Genomic DNA, 10,023 nt, shown 5'->3' with positions numbered 1-10,023 from the left:
TCGAAATCAGATTGTTTATGCATTGAATTGACATGCTTTGTGTACTTGGATTTGCATAATTATTAACCAAACTTTCACATGAACTTAATGATTTGAAACTTGAGTTTGCATGATTGCTTTGATTGTGTGAAACCTGTTTTCGAAATATATTGGTTAGGTGCTTTGCTTGATCAATTGTGTAAAGGCAAGTAAAATAAGGGACATTGTTTGCTTTTAACTTTGTTTCTTAGTTGATTACTTTTCATGGTATTAGTAAAGGATTAAGGATGCATGTAACAAATTGATCTTGAATTAAAGTGGATGAATTGTTACCAAAATTTCCCATTCATGATTCCATTCATCTTCAACGTTTTTCTTTGTTTTTTTTTTTTCTGAAATTTCCATTACAAAAACCCCCAAAACCTTTCTTTGATTTCGTGATATGTGTTCTTGTATATAAATTTGTGTTTTTAGCTTTTCGTACTTGTAAATATTTCAAATATAATCTGAAAATACCTTAAAAGAATTCGTGAACTTTGTTTAGTTTTTAGGTTTTTAGTTTTAGTTCTCGTGTGTTTTCTTAGTTAGTTTTGTGTTAGAATTAATTTTTTTTTGTTTAGAGTTTGTGTTTGTATTGTATTTATTTGTATTTACTTGTATATATTTATTCTTTATTTTATTTTTGTAGATAATACTTTTCTTTATTTGTTTCACAATTACAGGTGTACCCTCAATGCCCGGCTAGAACGATCCCTACTTATTCTATACTGACAATGACATTTTACAGGGTTAAATTGCGTGCTACTTTTAACATGTCCAGGGATACAAATCTCGAGACTAGGGTTGTGCTGCAGGGTTGGAGAAGTGCTCAAGAATCTCGCGGTCCACCGGACTAGGACTACTCATGCTACGAAAGATCAGGGCGAAGAGTTCGTCATATGGCAGGTCCTAACAATTCACGGGCACTTCTTTCCACCAATCAGCATAATCATCATCGACAACGTTGAGGGGGTACATCGCTTTGGCCCAAGGGGGAATCGCTATCAAAGTAAACTGACTCTAAAAGGGGGTAGACCCAGGCGGGGCTAATCTCCGCCAAGAGGTGTAGTAATTGGCAGAATCAACCAGAGGCCAGGGTACCAACTGGGCCAACCCAAATTGGTGAGCAAAGTGGTTGGGGGCATAGAGCTCGTAGCTTACTCGGTCGGTGGCAAGATGAATATCCAAGTACGAGATGGCGCGACGAAAGGCCAGGAGGGGAGGTGGAAATCGCCTAGAGAGGACTATTTTTGGGTCTGGCATCTCTTCCAGCAAGTACAAGTAAGTAAAACACTAGGAGTAGGGTGGAGCTCGATACCTTACATTGTAGCAAAGCCAATTCCCCAAAAGGGAATCGACTGGAGGACCCTTTGGAATGTCACCGCGAAGGAAGCGAGGGAAATAACTCTACAGCCAAAAGGCGAGGATCCAGAAAGCACTACAACAAAACTTGGCATTAATGACCACCATAGTGGTCACTGAAAATAGCCAATTTGGTCACTATATGATTAGTGACCAAATATTGTTGGTCACTGAGTGGTCACTATAGACTCGTCACTAATTCTCTTTAGTGACCAAAGTATGGTTGTTGGTCACTAATATGAAAAGTTTTAGTGACCAAGATTATTTGGTCACAAATCATTAAAGAATTAGTGACCACAAAGTTCCTCACTGAAGGTAACAAATCTGGTCACTAAAACACATGATCTGGTCACTAAAGCCTGAATCACATGCTTATATCAGTGACCAAACTTTAAGGCTAGTAAGTTTTGGTTATTAGAAAAAAAAATGTTTATTTATCTCATAAGCTTTTTATTTTGGTCTATTACAATAGCTATCAAATAATAACTACCTGAACATAGAACTCCAATACTAATCAAACTTCTATATAATAGAAATTGTATTACACTAAATACATTGTATTGCTGAGGACAATCCACATTATCACTTATTTATTCATGTTCACATGTACATGTCCCATGAAAACTAATTTAAAAGCCTAAAACAATTTCGATACTTCCATGACAACAAAATCCAAGAGAAAGATGGACAAGCTTATGCAACTTGTCACATATAATAGTTGTAATTGATGTGCTTTGATATATCTTCCTCTGAAATGATGACCTTCACCATTCTGCATTATAAGAACACATTTTAACCAACATGAATGGTAGTAAATGAGAAGGCGTTGGGCTAAGTTTGATCAAAGAGAAACTATTGAAGCACACATTGTAGTATTGTACAACTGAAGCAACTGACATATTAGTGATACCAACATCCACAATCAGTCATTACTTTGAAAAAATGAAAAACAGCAGAAATCTTTACAAATCTATTCTCAGTTTTCATTTCAAAAGTTTTGGACCACCATAATTAAGAACCAGCCAAAATAAAATAGCAAGTTAACTTACCACCACAAAAAATACAATCGAATGGAATCATGTGTCCACAGAATCAATTCAACTCCTGCTGCAAATACAGCCTGCAAAGGTAGAAAGAAATAAATAAAAAATCAATTATTGAAAGGATAGAAAACCTCAATAACGTAAAATTGTAAAAAGATCTATTAATATTCACTTTGAAGTCAAAACACTTTTGCCTAATTCATTATCTATGGTTCTGTTGTGCTATCTTATGCACTTGCTATTTTATTTGTGTGATAGAGTTAACCATTTAAAAGTACCTTATCTTAAATATGATGCTAGAGGGCTGCTTAAAAAGGTTCATTGTTATTCATTGAAATCCACGAAAATAATCGAGAATGATACTTGCAGAAGGAACTAAGAATAGACAGTACCACTTAATGTCAAAAAGGGGTCTAACTTCCCACTACATGTATTTGTGCACTCGCCTCCCAGTTGAGCCTGTGCACATATAGGTCATGCATGTTAGTTGCAAGGATGAAAATTTCAAATCTGTTTCACAATCTACCCTCCATAAATAACCAAGATTATCAAACAAAAATGCCATTTGTAACATCCTTAATCCAGATTCCTTTTGATTCATCCGGGTTGGGGTGTTACATATAGTGCCTACCCCAGTGACCTCGGAGAAAGAAAAAAAAAGCCATTATGAATATGCAATTGGACCTTAAAGATAAACAAACTCAGTTTAAAGAAACTATCATAGCTTTTCATTACTGAACCAGAACAAATTGCAGTAGTATAACACCAACCACAGATAGCAACCACAAAAGACTAGAAATCAAGCAAAACCCTTAATTCAGTAGTCATGACTATAACATTCATAGAAAACAGAACTGAAGTGACAACTTCCTAAGCTAGTGATGTGGCTATGTGAATTTAGTCTGGAAGAAACTTGAGATGGGGGTTGTCTATTTGTCTTTATTGTTTGCTTAAAATAAAGTGTTCTGTTTTTTTTTTTTTGGTCATCTTCTTCTTCCCAGAAAGAAAAGTGTGCTTTGTTTTATGGCTGGAAATAGAAAAAAGGGCAACAGCCTATAGTCTTAAAAAAGAAAAAAAGAAAAAACTCACCGTATCTGAGGTACCTCCCAGAGGTACTGCAAATTCTAAGTTGAAGGGTTGTTTACTCGTCTATTGTGTGATAAAGAAAAGAGAGAGAGAGAGAGAGAGAGAGAGAGAGAGAAAAGAAAATGGAAAAAGAAGAAGATGGAGCGAGTATTGATCAATATGTTGTGTTACGAAAAATAAAAAGAGGAAGATGTAATATACCATATGTGGAGCTGTATAGTATACCTGGACACCTTTTTTATAATACTAGAGCAATTTCAGGGTTGAAGTCTGGCAATCAACAAAACTTGAAATTAAAATAGCCAAACAGCCAGTTTAAAGGGTATCCAAATGAACCTGCAAACATTGTTATAATGCTACTGACCCTTCCAAAATAAAGTTGAAGACAAAGTTAGAAGTAATCTGACAAAAGCTAGAACAAGAAAAAGTTGCAGATGTAGTAGAATAGACAACAACAAAAAAAGGATTAAAGCCTTGTTTATTAGTTGTGGAAGAGATAAGTACTTTGGATCAATGAATTGATAGTGTGATCTCATTTACAGCAATAATTAGTTAGTCAAACCTGACCACAATTTTTAAGAACTAAAGGCTCTTTTGGCAAAAAGCTGACCAAAATAAGACTGAGAAAAAGCACTTCCAGTCTTCCACAACCATATGCTTCCAACGTTCCTCTTCGGTAACTATGATTCATTTGTTTTCTAATCATGTTTGAATCACATTCTATATCACAAATGACTGTCATTACTCTACATTCTTTATTCTCTTCAATAGTTGATATGCTCAAGAATCTCATTATTTATTCACAACTATATCAAACTCCAAAGTACAAGAACAAAAAACTGACAAAATCACATACCACAAATTTTCATTAAACCTGAAACCATGAAGCAAAGAAAGAAAAAGGCTACTGGACATGTCCCAAAAGTGCCACATAGTCTTCAATTCTTCCAATCATACTTCAACTCTGAAGGAATTCCACATCCTATATTTGCAAATCTAGAATCTGCGTGCAATAATCATATAATTAAGAATATTTCAAGACAGTAGTTTCCCACATAGAACTTTGTAACTCTTTTCTATTTTCAGTCAAGCATATAATAGGCTTCAAGAACAGTAACAATTGCAAAAGAACCCAGATGGAAAAATATTAAATTCAATGATACTGCATCAAAAAATTAATATGATGAAATACCAAAACAAGGAATATATTTAGAACAAGAAAACTGAGGAACAGAGTATAAGAACAAAGCCATATAAGGTTTTACTCAGAACAAAGCCATATATTTATAGGCAACCCCCACTCTTTCTAATAACTAAAAAAAATTAAAATGAATATTGAACACATTCTTGGATATTTATACCCAATCAAGTTGATAAACTTTAGAAAATAATCCTTATCAGCTCAGCTCATGGGATTCCTAGCCTTAACAGTGTTAGTAAATTTCACCTTTTCAAATTATCTCGGTACCCAATGCAGTTGTCATGAAGCAAATAGTAACTGAAAATTTAAGCCATGTTTTGTTCTATGAGTAACAATGTTCTGACCTTTCAATACAGATATACAGATAGATATGACCAACCATATAAAGTTAGCAATGTCTTGAAACAATGAAATCAATGTGAAGAAAAGTAATATGAGTAGCTCACCACACAGGCTGGTGCTAAAGGAATACATGAGAGATTTTTCTTTGCGGCCTCTGGTTGTGTATATATTTAAAGTCTAAGGACAAGGAAACAAAGGGTCAGTTTTTTAAAACACAAATATCCAAATCATATCCAAGTTTAAATCATTCTGAGTTCTTAAACTTTAGTACAAACATATAAGACAACATTTTATCAAATTCACAAAAACATGACAGATGAATGTAACCCAATTGCTCAAATTAGGCATACTAACAGTACGTCACTTTTGCTTTAGTTACTTAAAAAATCAAATGCTAACAAGCTGTGATAGAGCCCAAACAATGCAATGTCCAGTTCAGAAATGAAGGAGCTTATATTTAACATTACAATAAACCTCAGTAGTGTTGTGCCAATGCACAGTAATTTAACTAACAATGATAAAAGAACATTGTCATACTAAACAGGTGAGCACATCTAACCAACTATCATAGAAGCAAGCAAGCATATATGGTTACCTTCTGACAACTCTGAAAACACAAACATTGGGATGAAGTCCCTGGAAATATCCAAAACGTAACATAACTCAAATAAAGAAAAAGAAGCATATGATGATAAAGACAGAAACAGAACTCAAATAGCCACCATAAATAAGGGGTACAACAACTACTAGTAACTTCTTACAAGACCCAGAAATACGTACAAAAAGCCAATTGTTTATTTGTGGATCCTTCTTCGTTGTCTCCAGCAAACCCTTGAACAAGAAATATGAAAAGCCAAGTTACATATATAGTCATAGTAGCCGAGCAACCTGATCATTAAAAATTAGAAATCTGGAAAATCAAATCAAAACCCAAACACCCATAACCCTAAAATTAACTCAAGTACCAAATTGCTCCATGAAACCTCTCTATTCAAACACCAAAGTGAATTTGATTGCCAAAAAACCAAAACCCAAGGTCAAATAGATCAACCATGGAGTGGAATCAGTTCAACAAGCCTCGTGAAAGAGATACTTACAATAGGAACGGTGAAGAAGGCAATAGGAGCAGAGGAGAAGATTTGAGTCGGAGTCGATGTGTATGAGTCGGGGTCGGAGTCGGAGTCGGAGTGAGAGAAGAACAAGATGGGTATCACAATTCACAATATCGAGCTTTCATTCACAATTTGAGAATTGGAAGCGCGCCTATAACTTTTGGAGACCGCGAAATTTGTTGACTATGAAAACTTTCCGCTTGAAAATTTGTTGGTCACTAACTCCAAAACGACAACGTATTTCTGCAAGTGTTATTTAAACTTGCAGTGGCCAAACCAAAGCTGGTCACTATTGATTATGTATTTGGTCACTGCAATGAAATAATTAGGCGGGAGTTTGAAAAAATTTAGCGCTAACTATTTTAGTGACCAATAGGTAATGTTGGTCATTAATTCCATTCTATTAATGACCAATTATAAGTTGGTCACTATGATTTGGTCACTAATGTCCATATTTGTTGTAGTGAAGGGCCACTAATGTCGGTATCGAGGGGCGCATTATGGCATTATAAAGGGAGCGATATAACGCACCCAATATAGGTTGCCCAAGGCCAACGTAAATACCATTGTAGAAAGCAGTGGGCAGAGAATTCCAAGGCCCAGTAGGTTTGTTGGAAGAAGTGCAAAAGATAAATTTGCAAAACCAGAATTCCAGGAATGCGATACCTCTTGTGTGGTCACGCTGGGTGCAGTAATAGTCACGCCAGAATGGGTAGGATTTGTTGTGATGCCCCAACCAGCCATATCCATTCTCAAAGGAAATTGAATGCCATCAAACTGACCATACACATAGGGGTCAAAGTCAATGGGCAACCCCATGATGGTAAGAACATCCAGCAGAGTTATGCTCATCTGCCCAAATCGAAAATCGAATGTATTGCTGGAAGTGTTCCAGAAGCAAAGAGCGGCGGCTAGCGGTGTAGGGCTGGTATTATGGGGAAGACAGAAGCATAAATCGATGGTTTGGGTGATACTCACCACATCCCAACGAGCCAAATCTCTCACTCAGATGTCCTGATACCAAACATTTTCCTCGGGAACGATGGTAGGCCAGAAACCCACTTTCCTCCTTGGCCCCCAACTGCTAAAATCACCATGCACCTGCCGAAGAGCCACTATGGGATGGAGGATGGGAAGCCCATAATAGGCCATAACATCATCTGGAAAACGATCGCAAGGTGTGGGACACAGGCTCGCTTGATTATCACCTCCACCAAAGCCCATCAGTCAACTTCTCTCCTCTCCGGTCTAACTTCTGCATCGAACACCCATGTTAGTCCGCCAAGTGAATGCGGCTTTCTCAGTGATTTCATCTGCCTGATTGATAACAAATGGTTTCTTGGGTGCCATTTCTGGGTTTCTTCGGAAATGGAAGACGAAGTTTGGAGGAAAGAGAGAGACTTGAAACAGTTTGCTTCTGGGTTTCTCCGGAAAAGCAAGATAGAAGAAAAGTCTCCAAGAGAATCTGGCCAAGAGAGATGCGGTCTTGCTACTGGATGCTACCACAGTCATGAAAGTGATCAAAAGTATGCTCAAAATGGTCAACTCAATTATCATGCATATGGCTTTCATGGCTTTAGACGTTGTCATGCAAGCCATGGCCAACTTAATTACCAATTAAGTTGTGGCCTTAGAAACCCAATCTTTGGCTCCATTGATCAATTCAAATTCTTCACCAGTGTTTCGGGGCCAAGCGGTGGCTTTGATATATGTAGAGAAAACATCTACAACCCACGTTGCATGAATGGCCAGAATAAATATTCTAGTGGCCAATTTGTCATTCGCGATTGTAAATTTGAGTATCATCAATACAAGGTAACTCTTGTTTACAGTTATCCAGTTCCAAATTTCTTGCCAAAGAAATTTGTCTATGATGGTACTAAACAATCCATAAGAGGCTTAATTGACAAGCGAGGGAAGCTGAACATCTCTATGGTCTTAATTGGATTGTTCAAAAGTACCAGAGCAAATCGTCATCTACTAAGAGGAAGCTGAATATCAAGATGAGAAGAAAACAGCTGAAGTGATGGAACAAAACACTCAACCTTGAGAAAATCTCTCCTTACTTGGATCTGCTCCAAGGAAATTTCTCCTTACTCGGATCTACTTCGAGAAGATTTCTCCTCAAAGAAATATTGGAGAAACATTTTAAAGGTCTTGGGTCCTCATTAAACCAAGCTCAAGGAGAAAGCCAGCGAAGCCTTCGCGAGGAACATTTCACGAAGAACATTTTCATCAAGCTCAAAGGGATTCCTCCTCACTCGGATCTTCCTTGAGAAGATTTCCCCTCACTCGGATTTCCCTTAAAACCAATAGTCAGAAAATGTTCGAGAAGCGCAAGGAACACTTTTGGAGATTAATTTATTAGGTGGACCAGTGAGTGGCTCTAGTTGATAATTAATTAATCATTATTCCATCTTGAGAATTGAATCGGAGGCGGCGGTGAAGAGATGGCATTACACCTTTCCCTACAACCGCAGGCCAGCGTAGTGGCCTGATATTTTTAATTAAACATGATTAAAACCCAAGCGGTTTTAGATGCTAAAGTTGCAGCAAGTATGGTGGGTTCACTTGGTCACATTTCATGATGTCGATAGCCATGATTCAATCGTCCTCTTCAGCATAAGATTCGCAAAGGATTAAATGGTAGCAAACAATTCGCTATTCTGCATCTTATTTCGCCGAGTGCTGTAGGCCTTGATCAAACTTGATCTAGCCAGTGAAGTGGCTCCAACACCTATATTTGAGAAGATCAACAGAGAGCCAGCGATCAAGGCAGATATTTGAGTGCTGCTATACACATGGCGGAGCTACCACCAAGGATGAGAAGGATCCTCATTCGTGATCAAAAACAGTCTCCTTCGCATGGAGGGCACACTAAAGTTCTGATCTCCTACAACCTTCCTAAGTTTCGCCAATTCACTGCATATGACACTAAAGATGGGGGGCAATAAAGTTGGCAAGGAAAGCGTCACTTTCACTTCATGACAAAGGTGCAGAGCTAAACAAGTTTGATGATTTGCAAGGAAATGCACCACCTTCCAGGTTCTTTTTCTACATGCCATTCTTTAAATCTATCTCACTGGTCGCCAAGGCGGTTTAGATTGTGGCATTCAAGCTTCATGGCCTATTTAGAGGCCTATATGGAATCAGTCAAGTAATTTCAATCAAGCCAATACAAGTGGCTTTGGGGCAACGACATTACAAGAGCAGTGCTGATTCAAGACCTCTTCAGTCAAAACCAAGACCTTTGACTTCGAGGTTTGGGGGGCAATGTTTGAACCCAAAATGAGACTGGAGGTGATGGGTTTTGGTGGAGGTGATATGCAATCAGTTCGTCCACTTTTGCAGTAAAACAGGAAGCAATCATCATAGTTCCCTAGAAGCATTCAATCATCCTTTAATTGTGGCCACCAAGGAATATGATATATATATATATATATATATATATATATGTACAGATCCTATCCAGAGCGGAGCTCCGCTTTGAAATTAACTTGTGAAGTTCGAGTTTTGGGTCACTTCTCGGTCGCATATCCACATCTTGACTGTTCAGTTTTTAGGTACTAGTGTATAGATGATCTCTGTAAATTTTCAGCCAAATTGATGATCGTTAAGGTAACTAACTCGCTTAAACTAATGGACGGACTGAATCTGTCAACCTGAACAGTACTAGCTTTATGGCAATTATCAATGCCTTAATGATCATCATTTTGGCTGAAAATTTATATAGATGATCTATACAATAGTACCTAAAAACTAAACGGTCAAGATGTGGATATGCGACCGAAAAGTGACCTAAAACTGGAACTTCACAAGTTAAATAGGCATTAGACCAACTTTTCAATCATATTTTTAC

The 10,023-nt window shown here is 37.4% G+C and overlaps 1 long non-coding RNA gene across 12 annotated transcripts; it reads right to left on the bottom strand.

Moving 5' to 3' along the window:
- Positions 1-1,894: 1,894 nt before the first annotated feature.
- On the bottom strand, positions 1,895-6,375 carry LOC121052562. Of its 12 annotated transcripts, none has more exons than XR_005809475.1 (10): positions 6,150-6,375; positions 5,833-5,883; positions 5,648-5,688; positions 5,157-5,229; positions 4,366-4,512; positions 3,735-3,845; positions 3,513-3,572; positions 2,816-2,882; positions 2,430-2,500; positions 1,895-2,152 (listed from the first exon to the last, which is right to left on the bottom strand). It is a non-coding gene; the product is annotated as an uncharacterized LOC121052562 (long non-coding RNA). The 12 variants fall into 12 exon arrangements; XR_005809474.1 differs by having other exon boundaries at positions 3,735-3,779; XR_005809468.1 differs by having other exon boundaries at positions 3,735-4,512.
- Between the last annotated feature and the right edge of the window lie 3,648 nt (positions 6,376-10,023).

This window comes from Rosa chinensis, chromosome 4 (assembly GCF_002994745.2).
Source record: "Rosa chinensis cultivar Old Blush chromosome 4, RchiOBHm-V2, whole genome shotgun sequence".
NCBI lineage: Eukaryota > Viridiplantae > Streptophyta > Magnoliopsida > Rosales > Rosaceae > Rosa > Rosa chinensis.
The sequence above is the reverse complement of the archived record's forward strand: the minus strand, read 5'-3'. Positions and strand labels throughout refer to the sequence as shown.